The sequence below is a fragment of the Parasteatoda tepidariorum genome, chromosome 2 (genome assembly GCF_982258835.1).
Source record: "Parasteatoda tepidariorum strain Cologne lab strain chromosome 2, Ptep-v5.0, whole genome shotgun sequence".
NCBI lineage: Eukaryota > Metazoa > Arthropoda > Arachnida > Araneae > Theridiidae > Parasteatoda > Parasteatoda tepidariorum.
The window spans coordinates 117,840,919-117,864,222 of NC_141756.1; the positions used below are offsets into that span (position 1 = coordinate 117,840,919).

The 23,304-nt window shown below is 24.4% G+C and overlaps 1 long non-coding RNA gene across 12 annotated transcripts; it reads right to left on the minus strand.

The window, feature by feature from the left end:
- Positions 1–936: 936 nt before the first annotated feature.
- On the minus strand, positions 937–23,268 carry LOC107438752 (uncharacterized). Of its 12 annotated transcripts, none has more exons than XR_015431686.1 (8): positions 23,205–23,268; positions 22,061–22,167; positions 20,180–20,238; positions 18,980–19,073; positions 8,986–9,080; positions 6,067–6,181; positions 3,898–3,930; positions 937–1,052 (listed from the first exon to the last, which is right to left on the minus strand). It is a non-coding gene; the product is annotated as an uncharacterized LOC107438752 (long non-coding RNA). The 12 variants fall into 12 exon arrangements; XR_015431682.1 differs by having other exon boundaries at positions 8,975–9,080; XR_015431684.1 differs by lacking the exon at positions 3,898–3,930.
- Between the last annotated feature and the right edge of the window lie 36 nt (positions 23,269–23,304).

Genomic DNA, 23,304 nt, shown 5'->3' on the forward strand with positions numbered 1-23,304 from the left:
AGTGGCTCTAAAAGAGTTTTTATTTTTTTACTTAAATTAAAGGTTCATTTTTAAGTTGGTAAAAGACAAAGTACAAGTTTTAAAATCAAAAATGCTGCAGATATCTGGTTTAAATATATATAACTTTATAGCATATAAGGGTAAAAGCAGTATATATCACTTAATTTGTTTTCCTGCTATTTAATTTTTTTAAAAGGAATTTTTAAAATGTATTTAATTATTCTCAGTAGTTTTTGCATGTATATATATATATATATATATATATATATATATATATATATATATATATATATATATATATATATATATATATATATATATATATATATATATATATATATATATATATAAGCACAATAAGTAAATCAATAGGTTTTAAAACTGAGCATAAGCTGCAAGTATATAGAACTCATAAAATAAGATCAAAATACAATACAAATCAACAAGGCAAAACATGAAAAAAATTACAAAATAATGAAAAAAGAGAAAAAGAAAATTATTAACATTATTAAAAAAATATAATAATAAAAATCTGGAGAAAAAGAAGATATTTCTTCATCAGCTCAGATGATTATGTCTGCAAAAAGGATTGCTTTTTTTAGTTTTTTAAGTGCTCCTCACACTGTTGTATTGATATATTTTGCTTTAGCTACATTGATACAATATTAGAAAGCACTCCTTTTTGTAGATATAATTGCGTGCAGTGATGAAAAGATCATATTTATTAATTTTTTTCCAGATTTCTATTAATAGCTTTAATATTTAAACTGATACGGGTGAATAACAAATATTTGTATTAAATTTTTTAAGAAGTTTGATGAAAAAGTGTTTTTGAAAAGCACCAAATTAAAAATAATAAAATATTTAAACACAGAAATCGTTACAAGGAGAGAAGTCTGTTGCAAGATTTTAAAATAAGTGTTAAATCATTTTTCAATTTTCGATACAAAGTTTAAGTATTTGTTAAAAATTTCCATCTTCTCTCGATGCCTTCTTTCAATCCCAGCTACTGTGTTGGTAACCCAAGCAGGGAAATTTCTTTTTCGTGTTTGCTAAGAAAAATAAAATAAAACAATAAAAAAAACATTACATTTGTGTAACTATCAAAAAAATATTACATTTCATATCAGTTACGTTTCAAAATACTACTCAGAGAGAAAATAGTAAAAAGGTAGCATGTTTCAATCTCAATCTGTCTACACAAAAAAATTGTTAAAATAATTTAAAATGCTTTAATACAGCCTTAAAAAATTCTCAAATTAAGCTGTATTTTAGACTTTTCCCTGACCATAACTTTTAATTATTTATGATCAATGACAAGAATACACTCTGCTTTTTACATTCTGATAAAGAAAATGCTTTGGTTGTATCACATTTGCACAATCCATAACACATTTTATTTATAATACAAACTAATGAATAAAATGACACTCAAATCAATACTTATAAAAATATGGGGGAAATATTTTTGTGCTTTATCTATTATAAAGTTAATCTAACACAGATCTGTGAGATCAACTCAGATTTAATGTTAGGTAAAGAAAATTTTTAAGTGTATAATATGCATTTAAATATAAAATCATATATGACATTGAATTCTATTCATTTGAAGAAATTAAACATATTCCTATTTATTGATTTTTTAAAACACCCTGAAAGTTTATTTAAGTTACAGACAAAACTAAACATAGGTTTTGTGAACCCCCTCAAAAAAAAAAAAAATTTCGGGTTTCTTCAAAACACAAAGGGTTTAATTTTTATAATTTTTAAGCTTCCTGTTATAACATTAATCAAAAAGGTACTTTATGGATTTTGATTTGTAAAATATTAATCTCCAGTAACGTACAGCATATAAATTAATAATTGTTTTATAACTCATCATTGTTTTATAACTGTTTATGTACTCATCTTACTTTATTCTTTTATTGTTGGTAATTACTACCTTATGAGCAAGTCTGTGATACAAAGGACAACATAATTAAAAAGAAAAACATTTAATAAAATCTCTCCATTAACGAATTTCGTAGCTTTTATTTACTTTGGATATGAAATTAAAAAAAAATTTAAAAATTTTGTAATAATAATAATTAAAATTTTAATATCTGAATATTATCTGTCAGTAATCCGTAACATTAGTCACCGAGCTTTTCTCGATTTGCCACTTTCTCTACAATTTTATAATAAGTCAATTCAATATTTCTAGCTAATTTGAAATTTTTTTAAAATAAATTTAAAAAAATAATCTCATTATTGCTTATAGAAGGCAAATTAAGTGAGGAGAGAAGGAAGCATCTCAGATAATTTAGAAAAAAGTATTTATCAATGAAAAAATAGTTTAAAAAATAAAAAACTTCAGCAAAAATTTATATCAGTCACTGTAAAACTACCCAATGATAAAAAGTTTTTTTTTTTGCATTTTTTAAAAAAATTTAAGCAATTTTTTAAGAAATTCTATGTGTTTTTTAACTATAAATAAAAACTTCATACAGCAATTCCATTTGAGCCCTCAGTAGCGATGGGACAATTATTTCTGTCTCTTTTCTTGCCCCAAGATGTGTTTAGCCTTGGAAACAAATAATATCATGCTGATATTAACATACAACATTTTATTTGTAACTAAAAGATGTAAGGCATTAGAATGAAAAATTTCTACTAATTAATAATATCTATCTAATGAGGATTGTGCTGCTTAAATTCAATGCAAAAGTTGCGGACTAGTTGAAAAGATTTTGAAAGACCATAACCCAGTATATTATAAGTCACACTTTCTCATCTTATTTTATATATTAATATTGAATAACTATAAAATAATTTCAAAAATCATGCTTAAAAAATGATATAATGTATCACATTTTTTAAAATTTAATAAAATTTTAAAAATAATAAAAAAGTGTAAAATTTTAGACTTAATGCAATGTCTTAAAAAATAGCAAAATTTAAAATCATATGAAATACAATAAAAAACTATTTAACTATATATAATTTGTATACCATATTTTAAGTTCAGGGTTTTAAAATTTTTTACTATCCTTGCACTCAGGTTAAGAAAGGTCTAATTTTAAAATTAAGAGCTTTGGCATACAAGTAAAAACATATAAAAGCTGTATTTCAAATTCCATTAAAAAATAACAGTTAAGAAATGATTAAAGTAGAAAATTTTGTTTACAGTTAAAATTGATATTATGCTCTAAACAGTTTGAATTGACATTCTTTTACAAAAAATCCTTTTTCTATATGCAATTCTAATGCTATATTGCAAATGTTTTCTTTCATCAAAAAATTACAGCATTGAGAAATTTTTTTCATGTACTTTTACTTTAGACATGAAATATAACAAGGGACAAAGTCCCTCGGTTCAAAAATGTTCAGTATTACTGAAACACACAAAAGCAATAAATAAAACCAGGTATGAACAAAAATTTAAAGCGACTGTTTTTATTTTTCACCGTCAACATATTTAAAAAATAAAATATTTTATAGAAAACTTTTGCATAAAGAGTTCAGGAACAATTTAACTTCAAAAATAACTATAACGAATAAAACAGCAAAAAAAAAAAAAAAATAATAATAATAATAAAACCTACAAAGTATTATAATTTCATGCAATAAAATCAAGTTGCATTTAAATTAAAAATAAATATTTGGATTCCAACTATTAAAAAAACAAACACAGGAAATCACAATAACCAGAATAGCAAAATTATAAATTATATTTTCAAAGAAGAAAAAAAAAAGTAAACTTTATTTATGTTATTTCAAACAAGTTTTAACAATGAAAATTTTATCAAAATTTCGATAAAAAAATACTTTAAATTTAAAATAATTTTTATTAAGACAACAAAACCTTAAAATAATACCTACAAACAAACAATAATACTTAAAAATGCAGACATTTACCATTCAATGTCTATAGTATCCCTGTTTGCATTCCTATAAAATTTACACAAGTTATTCATTATATTTAAGGAAAATTTACAAAATGCAAATGTCTAATCACATTAAATGAATACATACACACTATGGGACCCTTCTGAATATCAGTCTTAGAAATAGAATTACAACATTTTAAAATAATGTAAAAAAGTAATTTTTTCACAAAATTTAAAAGTAATTATTTTACTCCTTACAAGGAAGATTTTTTTAATTTGATTTCTAATTTAAATGCCAAAGAGTGTCAATTGTAAAAAAATATTAAATATTTAAAATAGTCTAGGTAGAAATTTATTATCCTTAATATTATTTTATTAATTTCACATAAAATGCATCCATAATAAATCTTGAATGACTAAAAACAATGTGATCAATAGAGGTGCAAGAACCAGGTAAGTCCTGATTAACAAACTTTAACTAAACTAAATAACTAGAGAAAACAATAGGTTTTTTTAATCATACACTGAAAAGGACTAGTTTAACATTTGTGTTTATTTTTTGTAGTGCAAGATATAATTACATACTTTATTTTTGTTGACGTTTAAAAAATTTGGAAATTCTCAGCAGTTTTCCCGTTTTTTAAGACTTTTTTAATTCCCTGTATTGTTCCGGTTTTCCAGATGCTGTGGCAACCCTGACGAAAGTATTCTCATTATAATGTTATATACTAATTCATACTAAAATTTAAACTGTTGTTAAAATAAGATACAATAAATAATATTTTTACAATTACTATTCAATGAAATTATGGAGGATTATTTATAAATATATATTTTAAATACTATATTCTTAGTGAGTGAGCCTTGTTATAAACAGTTTAAAATCATTGTTTTTTTTTTAAATTGAGTTAAATTAACACAAATATAATAAACTAATGATGTTTATCCATGCAGCAAGACTTTCTCTAAGACTATAATGAAGAAAAAAATTAAAATAAAGCCAATTAAATTATTGATAAAAACTTGAAAAAGCCTAGTGGCTTCATTTGACACCAACACAATCTTCTATAGTTGGTGGCAGCCTGCAAACTGAGAAAATATAATAAAAAGCAACCTTGCCTGCAGTATCACAATCAAAAAGTGCAGACAAAAATGTCAATATAACATTGCAAGATTGTTTCCTGGGACCATAAAACTTAGGTGTGCCTTCATTGCATGGACTAGGCATATAACTTGTCATTATTAAAATGTTACATCAAAATTTCAAGAACAAGATACAAGACCGTGTTTCACTTTCTTAAATGACTCAAAAGCCTATCCGGAGATAATTATACATTTTTGTGGTAAAAAATTATGCAAATATATAAATTTTAATGAAATTATACTCAATTGTATTTTAAAATAATAAGAGTAGTTCTTAAATTGAAATTGAATAAATAAAATTAAAATTGATTCAAAATATTTAAAAATCACAAATAGTAAAATTTTTATTAAAACCTAGAAGCATTTCGGTATTTTATTGGAACACCTTTATCAGAAAGACAATTTTCAGGGATTACAAAACAGAATAAATAAAAATATTTAAAAAAAATGAAATAAAAAAATATTAGTAAAGTTTAAAAAATTAATGATTTCCACCAATTTACAAAATATTTGTCCAGCATTAAAATATAATAATTGTCAGTTATATCTCTTTTATGATTAAATTTTTTAAAGTATAACCTCAGAAATATGCAATATTGCATTAATACTGAGTGACTTAAAAATGACTAAAAACTTTTTTAAAAAAGAATAATAAAAAGTGATACATGCACACTTTTCAACAAGTAACAGAACTTTTCTTCACATATTGCAATGGAAACAAATTATAAAGTAATGTTTTCCAAATACTCTCAATTTGCAGTAACTATCTGAGGACAAAATCATCAGAATGACCTGATATGTAGTAGAAAGCAATGTTTTACAGTTTTAGCAATCATCAACACCATCTGTTTATGTTTTTTTTTAAAAATAAATTGTGAATTTGGTGAGTATTAACACTGTGTGTGTGTTTTTTTCTAAGTGGACTGCAGCAATTCTACATTTGTTTTACTTCAACTCACTTTTCAAATTGTTGGTCATTTTTGGAGCTCTTAATAATAATTATAGTCATGTTTTCTGATAAAAAGTTGTCATAATAATGACTAATAATACTGACTTCAATTAGGTCCCTCATGTAAACACAACCATCTTCAGATCCAGAAACTGCGTGAGAATTTGTGTCATTGAGGAAACTTTCTATCCTTTACCTCTCATTTTTATGGCCTGTGTGCCTAATTAAAAATGATACTCATTTATAATAATGGAAAAGAACTTTAACTAAAAAACCAAGTAAAAAAGTAATTTCTACACAATAATTGGTACTACTATTAATCACAGTTGCTCAAATTAAGAGTTCCTATATCTAACATAGTTCGTGAGTTACAATAAGCAGCTTTAAAATTAGCAGGGTTGCAACTCAAATCTAGAAAAAAAGTTCCCCATGTTTTTCCTGTATTATACACAATATATTAAAATGAAACACAGACTCACTGTGCAAATGTGTGTGCTATATTAGGATAATTAATACTAGTTTTAATTGCAGGAGAAACTTAATAAGGAAATAAGAAATAGTTCAACATACATAAAAAAAATAATAATAGAGCAAATGAAATGGTGTAATATGGCTGAACTATCTTATATCTCATAGATTACACATTGAGAGGTCAACATTTTGTAAAAGAAGAAAATAAGAAATTAATATTTCCTGCATTTTTCCAGTTTGGAAGGAAAAATTCAAAATGAGTTATTTTAGATTATTTTTTAATTCCCTGTGGAGCAGCAACCCTGGCAAAATTGGGACAAAGTTTCTCCCAAATCTTGCTTTCCTCCATTAAAGATTCATTCAGTTGCACTTAAGTATTTAAGTTATTAGCAGTATTTAATACTGATGACAATAATGCTTAATTTTTTTAGCCCTCTCCCCAACCAAGAGACACAACTATGCAAAAGTTGCATAAATTATTTATCAGCCAGCTCAGATCTTGTATAGCTATCATATTTTTTTGAGAATCCACTAGTTGAAGTATTCTTGTTGATGAATTTATGTTAATGACTATGAGGTAAATATTTGTTTAGTTTCTTTTTAGTAAACTTTAGCTTTCAGGCACAGAAAATGTTACTCCAGCTACTCTAGTTGAATATAAGAATTTAGGATAAAATAATTTTGCTTGAACTGGGTTTGAAACTTTAAGGAAAATAGTGAATTTGGATCTAAAACGAAGAACATAGTAGAACAGCACATTAAGTGACATTTTTAACAACAAGTTATCCCTTTCGAGAGGATGTTTTTAAAAGAAATAATTAGAAACTATGGATTTTTACTCTTTACAGAAATATAAGTTGACAATTAGTTCACTGAAGTGTTTTGCTATTGTGTCAGAAAACAATTTAAATGTGAAAGGGAGGGGGGAAAAATAGGTATGTACAGTTTCTCAATTTTTACAAAAATATAAGCTGAAAATTAATGTACAGAAGGGTTTTACTATAAAAGTTAGTGCAAAAAATAACATATTGTTTATTTTTTTAAACTAAAATATAAGGTAACAATTAATTAGGTTTATTGAAATCTTTTGTTAAAAAAGAAAAAAAAAGAAACACTTACAAGATGTATACAGCCTACAAAATATATAAAACCTCGTTTATTCTTTACTGCAAGTTTAGTTATTTGTATTTATGCTAAAAATTCTGCTATCATAATTGTTATTTTTCCTTCAATAAAGCAGTTTTATTATGATAAAAGCACTCCTAAAGCCAGTATATTGGCCAAGGAATCTGCCCAGTTAAAGTGTAACAGTAGTATAATTATGTTAGTGTAACAGTTTTAATTTCTTTCAGGTATTTTAAAAGCCGTATATTCCACAAATATTTCATTTGTTTTGCTAATATATTTTAATTTCTTTTTTTTTAATGCGTAGTAATAAAAACCAAATAACAAATGTTAATACATTCCTTTTATTGACTATAGTTAATAAAGGTTAAAATGATTGTTAAAAACAGATAAGTATTTTTGATTTTTTACTTAAAGAGCAAGGAGGGTTTGGTCTTTAACAAATCCAGTATCATAAACTGTCAGAAACTGTTTAAATTTGTTAAAAACTAATTATGATGGTTACTATATAAGTCTCAGGAATATATTTAGAATATTTATTAAAATACCGGTATACACTAATGAATAAACATATGCTATTAAATAATAATATAACAGAATATATTATGAATAATTATGTCAATGTAAAAAATGTAGTTTTGAGCATAATTTCAGCTTATCATTTGAACAAAATTTCAGCTTATCTTCACATTCTTTTTAATATCTTATAAGAAAATTCTACTCTTCTGAAGAATTTTTGAAATCTTTACGTTGAGTGGTTATTATTTTAATCTTCATATTACTGAAATCAGAATGTTTTATTTCATTTTTATAATTTGCAGCATTTTTTTTTTCAAAACAGAATTGACAAAATCAGAAAAAAAAGCTGATAACAGCATAAATTTCTTATATTTTGTAATTAGTAATTTAACTCTTAAACTTAAAAGCTTTAAATCAACCTATTTAATTCTATGCAAAGGAATGATGGCATAAATAATTGTTAGAATGTTTAAGGTACTTTTCAATCGTTAAAATGTGTTACTAAAAGTAACTTAACAATTACAGAGCTTCCAGCAAGCAGATCTTTTGTGAGCATATAGTGTTCATATATAAAGTACATTTACGTATCAAAAGGATATTTTTTTTTGAGAAATTTACTTTTCAATGTAAGTTTAATCTGTACAAGAAAAGTAGCAACTGAATATTTAAATACTTAAAATTACTTTCAATAAGCTAATTTGAGGTGAAAATAGCAAACTTTTTACTAATAAAGATATACAGTTAATTAAGTTTAAAACAGTTTTTTGATGTGACGGTTTTATCAATGGTAAAATCGTCAAAAACTTGCCAAGAAATGAAATATAAGTAAACCTACTCAATATTTAAAGTAGTTTTACAGTTAAAAGTTAGCAAAGTTAAAATAAATAATGATAATTACTCAGAACGCACTTCACCCCCTTCTTTATCTGTAAGTCGCAAAGTATTGTCTAAACAGCTAGCAAGAACACAGACATATTTTGTGAAGTTAACACAGTTCACTGAACCTAAAAAATATGACAACAAAACTTTAAGATTATGTTAAAATTATTTAATGGAAATAATCACCTTAACAAAGATCATAATATTTAATGGCCTGAGTAAAACATATGTAGTTATTAAAATTTCTTTTTACATACATAAATATATATATTTATTAGGTACAATTAAAAATAATAAAACAATTTTCACAGTCTCAAAATCAATAAAAATGTTAATATAAGTGTTAATACAAAAGAGAAATATATGTGAAGAAAACAAAAAATACATACTTAATGACTATTTGCTTTATATTTAATTAGAAAATTATACAACATTTAAATTAATAGACTTTTTATGCCTTTCTGGAATAAAATGAAAATAATTAGTTAATTCTAACTCATGTGTATTCACACTTTGTAAAAATATTCATAAGGGGAAAAAAAGAAGTTCTGAAGCTATTTATCATGAACTAGCTGAATACTAATTTTTTTGCAGAGTGAAATAAAGTAAGTCATCCCTTTATCAGTATTGAAACAGTCTATTGATTGAGTAAATTCAATTGATTAGTCATTATTTCAATTATTTTCTAAATAATGTTCTTATGCAGCTTTTTCAATGAAGTATACATAAATATATATATATATGTATACTTCATTGAAATACATTTCTATACCTTTGCAGCATTTTCAAGAAAAACATATTTTATATGATCTATAATTTTTATTAAACCAGGCATAGAGGCATACATATGTTATTAGTAGGTCTTAGGAATCATGGTCTCTGGTCAACAGTGGCGATCAATAAATTTTGAGAGATTATATTTTCAGCATATCAATTATGATAAATCAATTTTACTAAAAATCTACGTAAAATTTTTTTTGTTGCCATTCTTATCCGTGTTTTTCACAATCACTTGAGAAATCCTATTTATCCTTCTCTTTACACTGACGTGTATTCCTCGAACTTGTAAATCTGAATTTTGTTATAATATCCTGTTAAAAAAATACAGGGTATTTGCTACATTTTAGATTTTCAAATTCATGACTTTTCATAACTTTCCATGACTAATTCCAATAATTTTTCATGACTTTCTGAGGTTACTATTTTCTCCAACAAAAACACAAATATAAATTTAAAGAAGCATTATAATAACATTAATTGAAATGATAGGTATAATCAAAACTGTTATACTCTGCATCTTCACATTTAAAGATTTTAAATTTAAAAAGCAGAGTAAAAAAATATTTGAAGCAATAAAATAGCAGAAAAAAATACCGAAGTAAATAATTTTTTTTCTTTTTTTCTGCAGAATTATATTTGAAAGATACTTTTTTTGATCAAAGAAACTCCCAGTTTTTCTGTTCTCATTTCAAATAAAAAAATTCGGTATTGACTGGCTTGCTTCAGCTAGAATTTGAAATTGATTAAAATATAAATAAACAATAACAAAAATTCTGAAATCTCAGAAGTTTAAAGGATAATTCGCTCTAGAAGTGCTATTTTTTCTCTCCATTTTTTGAAAAAAACACCATAATTTTTAAAGAACATGATAAAAACATTTTATATTTTAATGAAATATGACTGTGAGTGAGGATTTTGTAACAAATTCAGATGTTCAAAACACAATGATATTTGGGGGGTGGGGGGGTGTTGAATTCCATTTTAAAAATTAAATTTTTCGGTGACCTAAATCCATGACTTTCCATGATTTTTTCTTAAAAAATAGTAAAAATGATGACATTTCATGACAAATTTCGTTTAATACCAAAATTTATGACTTTCCATGATTTCTCATGACTTTCCAGGTGCGCAGATACCCTGAAAATAGGAATTTGAGAAGTCCTGTTGAAATCCATAAAAATAACTGCACAATTGCGATCAAAAAAAAACATTTGTGTTTATAATTTCCACATTTTTATTTATGTATTTATTCTCTCAATTTTTATTTATTTATTTTATTTTTCTGACACACTGTCGTAATATTTGTCATAATGATTACCAGACATGAGCTTTACAGTGGATAAGGTAAGCCAGGTGCATGGGCGAGCCTAATCCTGAGGACCCCTTCACACGTTTTAAAAAACTAAAAAAAAAATTGTTTCAAATAATGTATTTTTTGTAAGAAAATCATAAACTAATCTTTTCTTTTACTCCTTAATCATCAATGTTTCCTGTTATGTTGTCTTCCTGGCTTGAGTTTTGTTGAACTAAATTTGCTTTGAAGAAGAACAGATACAGCTTGAAGAAAATATACAATATAACTGCTGTGGTCCTTTCTACTATTTTTAAAAAAATTTATAATAATAAAATAAGGTAAAATCCATATTTTTGTCTCAGGAAAGCATTGTACCTGCAACAGCATTTATTATTTAATATGCGTTTCAAGATTTACATATTTTCTTTTTTAAAGTTTCATTTTAATTAAAAAAAATTCTCAAAATTTATTTAATACACACTTGCTAACCAAAAAAAAAAAAAAATGCTTTTAGAATAGATAATGAAGATAGAGTTCATGTAAAAGTTTTCTTCAACTTTTAAAACTCGCATTATTCGAAAATGATTCAATATTATAATAAATGTTTCACGCTGAACTTGACTTTTTCAACTTTTTTTACTATTATTACCTTCGACTCAATACCTCTTCCCTTGGCTATGAGAGCTGTAGATCTAACAAGCTTCATTCGCTTTCACTAAGTTAATCAAGCTTTAAGTTTCTTGGGGCAACATAACTACTTCTGGGTGCTACTAATTGCCCATAAGACAAAGTTTCAGGAGTGTCATTATATTGTTAAGTAATTATTATTGTTTTATCGTATATATTTATGTAATCCTTTTATTAATTTTCATTTTTTTATGCTTGTGTTGTAGTTTCTTCATTAATTTTTTGTTTTTTGACCCTCTCACATTTGAGTAAGCAGGGGTCTGCTTAGGTTTTTTTTTGAGAGGTACCTATTTTGTGAACTTTTAGACATAATTTGTGAAAATTAAAACTTATATTAAAAAATCAACACAAAAATATTGTACAAAAATTGTCACTTCAAATAAAAATCATTTATGACAAGTAAATTTCGGTATATTTTTCCCCATATAAAAAAGATAATTTTGCCATTGTAAAATTGTGGGCTTAAAATTACATCCAATTTTAAAATTTCATAAAAATCATTGTCTATCATTAAATTTCAACTTGAATTTAATAAAAACATGCATTTAACAGTACTAGCACTAAAAGTTATTTTCATTGAGATTATTTTCAACTAGGTCATATAGAAAAAAGTTTCACAGAGAAAAAAAAAATTCATAAAAAATAAAGGTTTGTTAGAATAAATTTGCAGTAGTGTATTGATTTATAAGTTCTAATTTTAACCAAAATACTATATAAAGATGTTTTGACTCTTATTTTTGTTAAACCTGTTCAGTGCTAAAGTTATAGAGCTTACAAATTTTAATTTGTTTTTAACATTTTATTATAAACTAAACAAAATTATACAGCTTTTAAATCATCAATAAATTTTATCACAAACTACTCTTTTTTATATACAAAATGTACTTTCAGCTGACATAATTTTTACAACTTCATTATTTTATTTTTGTATTATAATATTTTACAAAATTGGCAAAAATTATAAATTGAATTTTAAATGTAAAATGGAAATCAATAGTATAAATTAAGCATTATATGTTTGGTAAATTACTTTTGGCCATTTAAGTAATTGTTTCTTTATTCAAATATCCCGAAGTTAATTTTTATTTCTATTTTTTGTTTCAAATATATTTATTTAAAAATTCGAATTCTATTTAAAAAAATTTAATTATAGCACAATTATTTACTGTAAGATTATTTTCATCTATTGAAAATTAAATAAAATCAAATGATTATTAAATTAGAATTTGATATTTTTAATTAAATATCATTTTATAATAAATTTAAAAAAACATTTAAATTATTTCAGCAACCTCTTATAACTCCAAAAGTAAATAAATACAAAACATCTGCTTATTTCCTATGAAACGATTCGTTTATTTATTTTTGTTTTCTATATTTTATAAAGATAAATTAGTTTCTTTTTGAGTTCATTTTTTTTGGATGATTTTCAAGGATGCTTTGAAACTTCACAGGCGTTGTGAGGTATTTTATTTTTTCTGCTTTTAATATGTATGTACATGTCTTAATCAAAAACAATTAATTTTTAAGTGTTTTGTGTATAGCCACACATTTTGTATCTTGATTTATGAAAAATATTTTACCTTTAAAAAGGAAGGCAATTTTTGAAGTATCTTTCCTTAAGAAAAAATAAGGCTTATATGCAATTATAAAAAAAGTGTTTCAATCAGATTTAGTCCCCATTAAAATGCTGTCATTATACATCCTCAGAATTTTTGTGTTTTCTTTTGAATTTCACTTTAAATTTTGTGAGAGGAAAATTTATATCCAATTAAAGTTTTTTGTTTCTTAGTGTGGTGATTATTCCTAATTTTACTACTTTTTACTATCCATTAAAATGCATTTCATAATTTGCTTGATGGCCTAATCTATAAAAATTTAATGTTAGTAGATTCAAGTCTGGACTCATGAAATGTGATTGCATGGCAGTAAATAAAATTAAACTGACATATATATTTTCAATTTTAAAAGTACAATTTTGAATGATTTTATACTTTTTACAACATATTTTAATATTTAATTAGAAATTAATTTAAAAGCATTATAAATAAAAGTTTGAATTTAAAGTTGAAAAACTTTTAAAAAAGATCTGCAACATAATATTCATGCAAAAGAAAGATTTTGTTTTCCAAGACAGTGATTAGAAATAGATGCAGTACAGCTTACATCCACAACATCTAGTGATTTTTACTTCAGTTACACGAACGTATTAAAAAATAATATATAATCATCAATACAGGTATCAAAATTGGATGATTTTATAATAATTTATTTGAATTGCCTGACATACATGACTAGAAAAAGTCGGACATACAATTACTATGTTCTAAAATAAACAGTTTTTTATTCATTGAACCCACACAATTTTAACATAAAAGAGTGTGAAATATTCAAGGCATTATATTTTTTCAATTTAAAATAATTTATTTTAAATTGAAATTATTAAAATAATTTAGATGTATTTTTTAATTTAATATTAAAAAATCACAGAATGATAAAGACAAATGAAGAAAAACAGACTCCATAAATATAAACTAAAATACTAAAGGTATGTTTTAGTACAAACAGTTTGAAGAATAAAGAATAAAATAACTTTTTTATTACTTAATTTAATACAATGGAGCTTTAAATTTAACAATATTCTTATTGGCATATTGCAGCATTATATAAATAAGAAAAAATATACTTTAGATAATATTAAAAATGTAATTTGGAAATTACAATAAGAATACTGGATAAGTACAATACTGATTTATTTACATTGGTGACGGAAACCATTGATACTTTCTTCTGTTGCAAAGTAGTGTGTTTAACAAGTAGATAAAAATAAACTTTGGGAAGTTTAAACTCTTTCAATAATTATATTATTTAACTAATTTTAAAAACTACAAGAACATGGAATGACTATTTTATATAAAAATTTTTTTTAGAGACATTGACTTGATCTTAAATTTGTTCGCTTTATTTTACATCAGGTATAGCAAATTTCTCCCAGTGATGGAAAGAAAAACCCTCAAAGAAACAGATTTCTTCCATCCTAAGTGAAAAAAACTTTTTTCCAAACAGAAATATTTAAAGAGTTTTTTTTTTTTCTGAACGGTTTATAACTGCAATTTTGTTTGAATAATAATGTTAATTTTTGTGGTTTTAATAACCTATCATTTTATACATAAGTAAAAACGAAAAGCACAAAGAAAATCTAAAAGTTTTTCATGAATTTCTAATGAAATTAAGGGTAGCTAGTTTATCATTGCTATTTTATTTTAAAGAATATATTAAATTGTAATTTTATATTTAAAGAACAATCAAAATAACAAAACTGAATTTTATTAATACTACTAAATCAATAAATCACATACTGAACATAGATACAATTAAAAGCCAATATTGAATTCCCAATTACAAATAGATTATATCCATAATTAAATGTTAATTATGAATACTCAAACCTAATGATAAACTTTCTGTTACTATACATTTAATTTCGTTTAGTTATAATACCCATTGTATTAGTCATTTTTATTTCATTCCGTTTTGTCCAGTTTCTTCCTGTCCAGTAAGAAATAAGTTTCTTCTGAACAAAATGCTGCCATTTAACATAGGTGATTTTGTGGCAAATCATTTCTACGTAAACATTAAAAAATTGTTAATTTATGTTTATCTGAAATTGTACAAATTCCCAAAAGCAATAAAGCTAAAAATTATAAAGCATGTAAGAAAATTTTTTTCTCTCATTTTGTTACAACCAAACTGGAAGTATTTATACGAATATTAGAAAATTTAATTATATAATTTTTTTTAAATCTTTATTTTCAAGAAAACAATTTCAGTTTTAAAGAATACTTTTTTTGAAAAATTATAATTCAATAATTAATTGAAATTAAAAAAAAAATTAACTTAATAGTTTTATTTTATTCGAATGGTATTAATAAAAAATTTGTAATACATCCTCTTCTATGAGCAGGGATAAAATATTATGTTAGCTTTGTTTCTTTACATTAATATTTGTTAGCTTTGTTTCTTATTGTTCACGACATTCATTTTTTTCCTTTTTTAAGATTTAGATTTATTTTCTTTTTAATATAAAGCTATTACCAGTACACCTTTTGCCGTACAGCTTACTACTGCTGAATTACTGTTTATTTAATGATTTTTATATTAATTGATTCACTCTAATAGCATACCCTTCATCCTATAAGAACTATATATATATATATATATATATATATATATATATATATATATATATATATATATATATATATATATATATATATATATATATATATATATATATATATATTTATATATATATATATATATATATACATACATATATATATACAGTGGAAAGTCGCGTATCCGGAATGGGCGGGACTTCCCGAAGTCCGTATATTTGATTTTTCCGTATAATTGACCTCCAAGGTAAACAAAGCTTAAAATGATCTGAATCTAAGAAGCAGAAAATAAATAAACATTATTTTTCGGGCAATAATGTTTTAGTATTAGAATGATATCTAATCAATCATAAACAAAATATTAGAAAAAAAATAATTATTGCTTTTTTAAAAAATAAATATAGAAAACGAAAAAAATTCACAGTTATGAAAATATTAATTGCTCTCTCCGCCATTTTGAACTAGAACAATTCAAGCAAGAAGGGGAAATTCCTGTCATTCATTAAGGTGGGGAAGAAAAATTCATTTCCTCCTTACTCCTCATTCAAGTTGAGGGTGGGGTAGTGACAAATTCTTATTTTCTCTCCCATCATTGGCTATCAATCAAGCATACAGGCGTGGCATGCTGATTGGGTTCTCTTTATTTTTTGTGTGACTAAAGGGGATTTTCCCTTCACTTTAACATTTGCTGTGTTTACTCTTTTTCACAGTATTTCTTCTTCCCCTGACACTCAAATAAAAAGGTTCCAGAAAATGCCTCTTTTACTAGGCAGCTGCATAGGAAAGAAGGGGGAGGGAGGGGACTCAGTTGTTCTCTTTTTAAAACAAATCCCCCCCCCTTTCCTGCATTTCAGAGGAGGAGCATCATGGTCTTAGTAGATCTTCTGTTCTCTTTTCTGTTGATTTATGAGAGATCTCTAGAAGCTGAGAAGGGGAAAAACCTGTTAAAAAACTTCATTTTTTTTTTTTTTTAAAGGAGAGGGGAAGATGAAGAAATGTTTATTTTGATTGCTAAAAAGTGTCCGGGAAATCGACCCTTCCGGAAAAGGGACGTTACACTGTATATATATATATATATATAAAATTGTACTTAAAAAACCACAATCAACAGACCTGAGATTAGCATTAAATTCAACTTAACTCACTTTAAATTCAATTCAACTCAGTTTGTTTTCTGTATTACTCAGACATCTGTATACATACACTAAGTTTTTGTAGAAAAGGTGATATAATTAAAATTAAATAAGTAAATAATTGATTTAAAGAAAGGAAAGATTTAAGTTAATACCCCTCCTCTAAAAAGTTTTATTTAGGCAAAGTGGAAAACAGACCCTGAAAACTTTTAAAAACAAATCCAGTTTTTTTTTTTTTCGTGGGGTTAAAAACCTTGATACATACAAGAAAATAAATGTTTTTGATCTTAACTTTCTTTTAAAAAATACTATTTTTATATTACTAATTTTATTATGCATATTACTAAAATCTATCACCTATTGTAAGATTTTATTTTTTAATGTGATTTATGTTATCCCTATTTTTCTCCCAAATAAATATGCACTACAAAGAAAATTTTATAGATATCTTTATGGTTTTTTAAAAAACTACAGTTTTTATTTCTTAAGAAAATCTATGAATTTATTTTCCCTTCCAATTGAGGCATTTTATGTTTCATTTATTTTGAAATAATGTAATAAATAACTTGTAAAATAACTATTAACTTCTATTACAATAAACTGGATTGCAATAACATGTTTTTAATAAAATGAACTGCTTTAATATTCGATGATAATGCTTTTTTAAGAGTATTTTATATTTTTTTTGCATAGCTGGAAGAGATATAATTCTTCCAAGGCTTCCATTTTTAGTTTCTAAGTGGCATTTTTTAGAATTTATATACAATTAACTTTACAAAGTATGGTACAATAGGAAGTTGTTTACAAAACTTATTTTCTCATAAAATTACTTATCTAAAAAGGTGGCAGAAATTTTTTTATTCAATATACATATAGAGTTGCCACAGGCAACTATTTTTGACTTGAGGAGACTTTTTTTTGCCTGGAAAAGCAACTATTGTCAGAAAAAGAAGACTATTTGGAGACTTTTCTGTGCTCCTAGTGATGTTTTTTTAAAAACATAAATTGGGTTGACAACCTACGGCCCATGGTAACTTCTTCATTCTACTAAGATCCTTACTTATGATGCATTAGTAAACTGTGATTACATCATTATATTTTTCTGGAAAGTTTTTTCTTAAATTACTGATTATAACATTCTTTTGAAATTACTTTAGTTTTTTAATTGTGCATTATGTTTTTCTAGATGCTGATCTTATATTTTAATACAGAAAACCCTTCATATTTACATTTGAAAATACAGAACTATTTGTTAAATAAATGTATTTTATTTTCAGTTATGTTTAATATTTTGCAATGAAGCAATTTATTTAAAGAAAATTTTATTTTTTTGAAATTTACATAATAAAAAGTGATGTGTTAATTTAGTTATTTCTTTTAATGTGATTTTGATACATAATAGTAGGAGTTATTAAAATTTCTCTTAAAAAAAGGGTTGCATCTAAACCTAACATCTGTTGTCAGTCAAAAAAAATAATAATTATTGCTATAATTTATTTTTAATAATTTATTATAAATATTTCATATATTTTTAACAATTAATTATAAAAGTTTCATAGGATTGTTAAAACAAAAACTATCTTGAATAAATTACTGATAATTACATAAACATAACTGATTTTAAGACTATTTTTTACTGATAACTGATTTTAAGTTCTATTTTTTTCTTTCGAAAATAAACCTATTCTTTCTTTCAATATATATATATATATACATTTAAATACTTTTTGAAAACATTACTTACTTGAAGCTACTAATTATAAATGAGTAGTCTTTTGTATATCAATAAAAAAAATTTCTTTAATACCTAGAGTAATTGAGGTGGATGAACCAAGTTCTTGTAATCAACTTTTTTTTATTATATTTTTTCTTTTCAAATAAATTATAACTATATCTATAAGTATCAGTAACAGGAAATGCATTGAATTATAATGTAGTTCAAAAGTACTTACCAAGATAAAAAGTTCTCTCTATCTCAACAATTTACTTCAACTGTTACTTATATGCCAGAATTTGAAAATTTTCAAAGGACCTTTCACTGACAAACTGTAAAAATTTACAATAATGAAAAAATATTTAAGAATGATAGCACACTAAATTTTCAAATAAGAATTTTTCATGCATGATATTTCTGAAATAAAATTTATAGTTATTTGATGTTCTGTAAAGACTTCTCTAAACATGTATCTTTAGAATCTACCAAAAATGAAAATAAAAAAGTAAACATATTCGGAGTCGCAAATTAATGTTTTAGTGAGGAAAAATTAAGGACTATCAAAATTTTACAAACCATGATATAGGAAGATGGATGTAATAAATAAAACAGGTTTAGTTGCAGGTTGAAATTCTAATAATCAACTTTTAACTTCTCCCAGAATCAAACCTGTGTTGTTTATTATATCAGTCTTAATGTACTGTGCTTTGTCAGTTATTAATAGCTTTTTTTCCGCCCTAAACACTGTGTTTGCTGGAATATATATATATATATATATATAATCGTGTGAGCTGATAAAGAGATGTCTTCTCTATATTTTTAACTTACTTATTTGTTATATATATACATATTACTAATTGCATTTTAATATCAAGAGAACAAAAATATTTAAAATATATTTTGAGCTCTGATACAGACAATGATGTCCTAGAATCTTTTGTGTATCTAAAAATTTAAATTTAAATTATAAGAAAAAAATTTAAGCAATTTAAAAATTTTACTCACTTAACTATACCATAAAAAGTAAATATACATTAAAATATAATGAGTAAATATTTTTACAGAAGAAAGATTTAAAAAAAAAAGTATTTCATTCTCTGACACAGACAGAGGAATCATAGAATATTTTTTTTCATGTCAAACCTAAAATTAAAAATTTTACTAAATTAAACAAAACTTATTTCAAAATTTAAATTTTTTAAAAACAAATTATGCTTTAATATAGTGAATAAAACTATGTTAAAATGTAAGAAGCAATTATTTTTACAAAAGAAAAAAATATGTAAATTAAAATATTTGATACTCTGATACAGACAATGATGTCATAGAAACTTTTGCATCATGGGAAATCTGACATTTAAAATAGTATATAGTGAATAAAACTATATTAAAATGCAAGAAGCAGTTATTTTTACAAAAGGAAAAAGATGTAAATTACAATATTTGATGCTCTGATGCATACAATGATGTCATAGAATCTTTTGCATCATGGGAAATCTGAAATTTAAAATAGTCAAAAAACAAAATTAATTTAAAAAATTTAATAGTTTTAATCATTATATTATAACATAAAAAGTAAATATACATCATAATGTAATGAATAATTATTTTGACAAAAGATTTTTTAAAAAAAGAGCATTTCATGCTCTGATACAGTTGTAAATTAACATATTTCTGCTGTGATGTTGACAAAAAGATGTCATAAAATCTTTTGCATCACATGAAATTTAAAATTATATTCAGTATTAACAAAATTTATTTAAACAGTGGGAAATTTCTGCTCATTTCATTATAAAATTCAAAGATAGATATACAATAAAATGTATTTATTTTTACAACAGAAAGACGAATAAGGTATTTAATACTCTAATACAAAGATGTCCTTTGTATCATGCATACAAGACTTTATAACAGAAATTTCATTTTAAAAAGAAGTAACTCATTTCATTTTAATGTGTTTTAAAAGAATCATTTAAAACTTTAAGATAAAATACTTATTTTTTTCCAAGGTCAATTACATATCAATGAATCTTTTATTAATTCGTCTTAAATTGATTATATAAAACACATTTGACTTAGCGAATACCTAGTACAGAGAGTGTAGCACTCTGTACTAGGTATATAATACAAGGATACATAGCACTCAGTATTATGTATAAGGTATATTAAAAATAAGCACCTTTTAAGCATTCAAAAAAAATCATCACTCATCAAAAAAAAAAGAAGAAAAAAAGCATAATTAGGATATGTACAGAAATAAAAATTATTTCTTCCTATTGTTTAAAGATCTTCATTTATATAATCAACAAAATGCAAAGTTATTTTCAAAGACTTTACATAATCATGATAAAATAACAAGTTACTGATAAATATTACAGAAAAAATTGTGAAAATCAAGCTTCTTTTTGTAACTTAAGACGACGATTGACACAGCAGAAAAAGAAAAAAAATCTTTATTTGAAAGAAGGACACACTTTTTACAAACCCTCAATGGAAAAAGCACCTTTAAAGGCTTTTAAAAAACGTTAATCATTTTATAAAAATGCTCTGCACCCACCCTGTATTTAAAATATGGCCACCAAAGAATTCTTCATAAAAAGTATTTTTATTAGGAATAAATTTGAAAAACTTGAAGTAGCCTACCTTGAATCTTATTTTAAAATAATTCCTTATGAGTAACAAATAGCCAAAAAAGGAGAGGGTAATACTAGACTAAAGCAAAATACAATGTGGATCAAGCACAAATGAAAATGTATTTTCATATTTGAGCTTTATTTATTCACATGTTTTTTTTTCTTTAGTAATGCCCAAATAATTTATTTAAATTAGCATACAAAGAAAATATGCTTAAAAATAAAATTTCCGTTAACTTTAAATTTCAAAGTACTTCCCTAGTGGTGGCTTCACATAAGTTCTGGTCTTTCAAGTCCTACCTTCTTCAGTACTGATTCATTACATTTAGATATATTTGTTTTATTCTCATTTAAATTTTAATTTACAACCACTAAATGTTTAAACTTTTTTGAAAAAGGTTTAAAAAATATACACTAAAGGTGATCATCAAATACTCTGTACATACATTTACAGATATATAAACACAGAAAATATTTCTTTTGAGCCAAGTTTAAAATTAAACAGTTACAAAGTAACAAATTGTTTGTGATTCTTTGTTGCTCCTAATAAAATAAATTTAATTGATTTAACAAAATAAAAAATAATAATAAAGAAAAGGAAACTGAAAGCAAGATAAATAGCATTTAAATTCATTATTTTATTAATTTGTCTATTAAAAACCAACAGTAAAAATAGGATAAATCACCTGAATAGGCTCGCAAGACTTGCTACGGCAATCCCAAGCACAAACAGTATTATCAACTGAAACAGTAAAACTAGATTCTTCATTGAATTTTATAGCATCATCATAACCTAAATTGATGAATTATAGTAAGTGATGAAAAGTATAAATATCAGTCAACATTTAGATCAAATTCACATGCATACTAGTTTCAAAATAATATCAGCCTAACTAATAAACTGTAAGGTTTGTTTTCCCAGGCATTATAATCTTTCCCTCTCTAATGAATCTTTCTCTCTCTTTAAGGAATGTTTCCTGAATTACTAAACTATAACAACTACAAGAGTTTTTCTGCCTAAGATTTTATCTTAAAAATGACCAATTGAAAATATAATTTTTTTTAGTTGCTTTCTAAGGATTTGATTAACTTTACTTTAATAATTTAAAATAAAATATAAGCTACATTTAAGATTATTTAAAAAACACATTTTGTTAAAAATTTATAAAATAAAAACATTACCTAATTGTACTTATTTCATTTATAAAAAATGGGGGAACATAATTTAAAATTGTAAGTAGAAATAAGACAATTGACAGTAAAACATAACTTCCAGACCCTTATTCTTTAACATACAAACTGACATTTATGTATAATAAAATGAAGATTTTGTGTGTGTACATCTAACTTTAGAATTGTTTGTACTAGCGTCCTGAAATTCGAACAGCGGCTGCAAAGGACAATTTTTGCCTCCTTTCCTAAGAATCGCTAGGTATTTTTAATAAAAAGTTAGTGGCTTATTTCATGTTTTTTGAAAAGCACTGACTTTTCACCTGCTTCCTTTTAAACATTTTATAATAAATTCTCACAACACATTTCAGGATAAACTTTGTATAAAATAAACATAATATAATAAAAATTTACTGGGACTACAACAACTTGATTCTTATAAGTTACACAAAATATTTTATTTTTTTACTTTTTCGCAAAAAAAAAAAACATAACAAATTTATTTTTTGTTTTTAAATAATTTTATCCTGAGTTATAGTTGAGATAAAAAATGAAGCATGCAAACAATGTTTAAATTTCTGGATGTCCCATTGCTAAAGAAATATATAAATAAATAAAAAGTTTTTAGTTTGAAAAAGTTTTTAGCTTAGCTCTACCAACTTTCACACTTCCAGGACACTGGTGTGAGACCTTCACTGGCTGAGATCGAAAAAAAATATAACATTAAGTTATAGCTTACATAGTACTACAGTTAAAATCA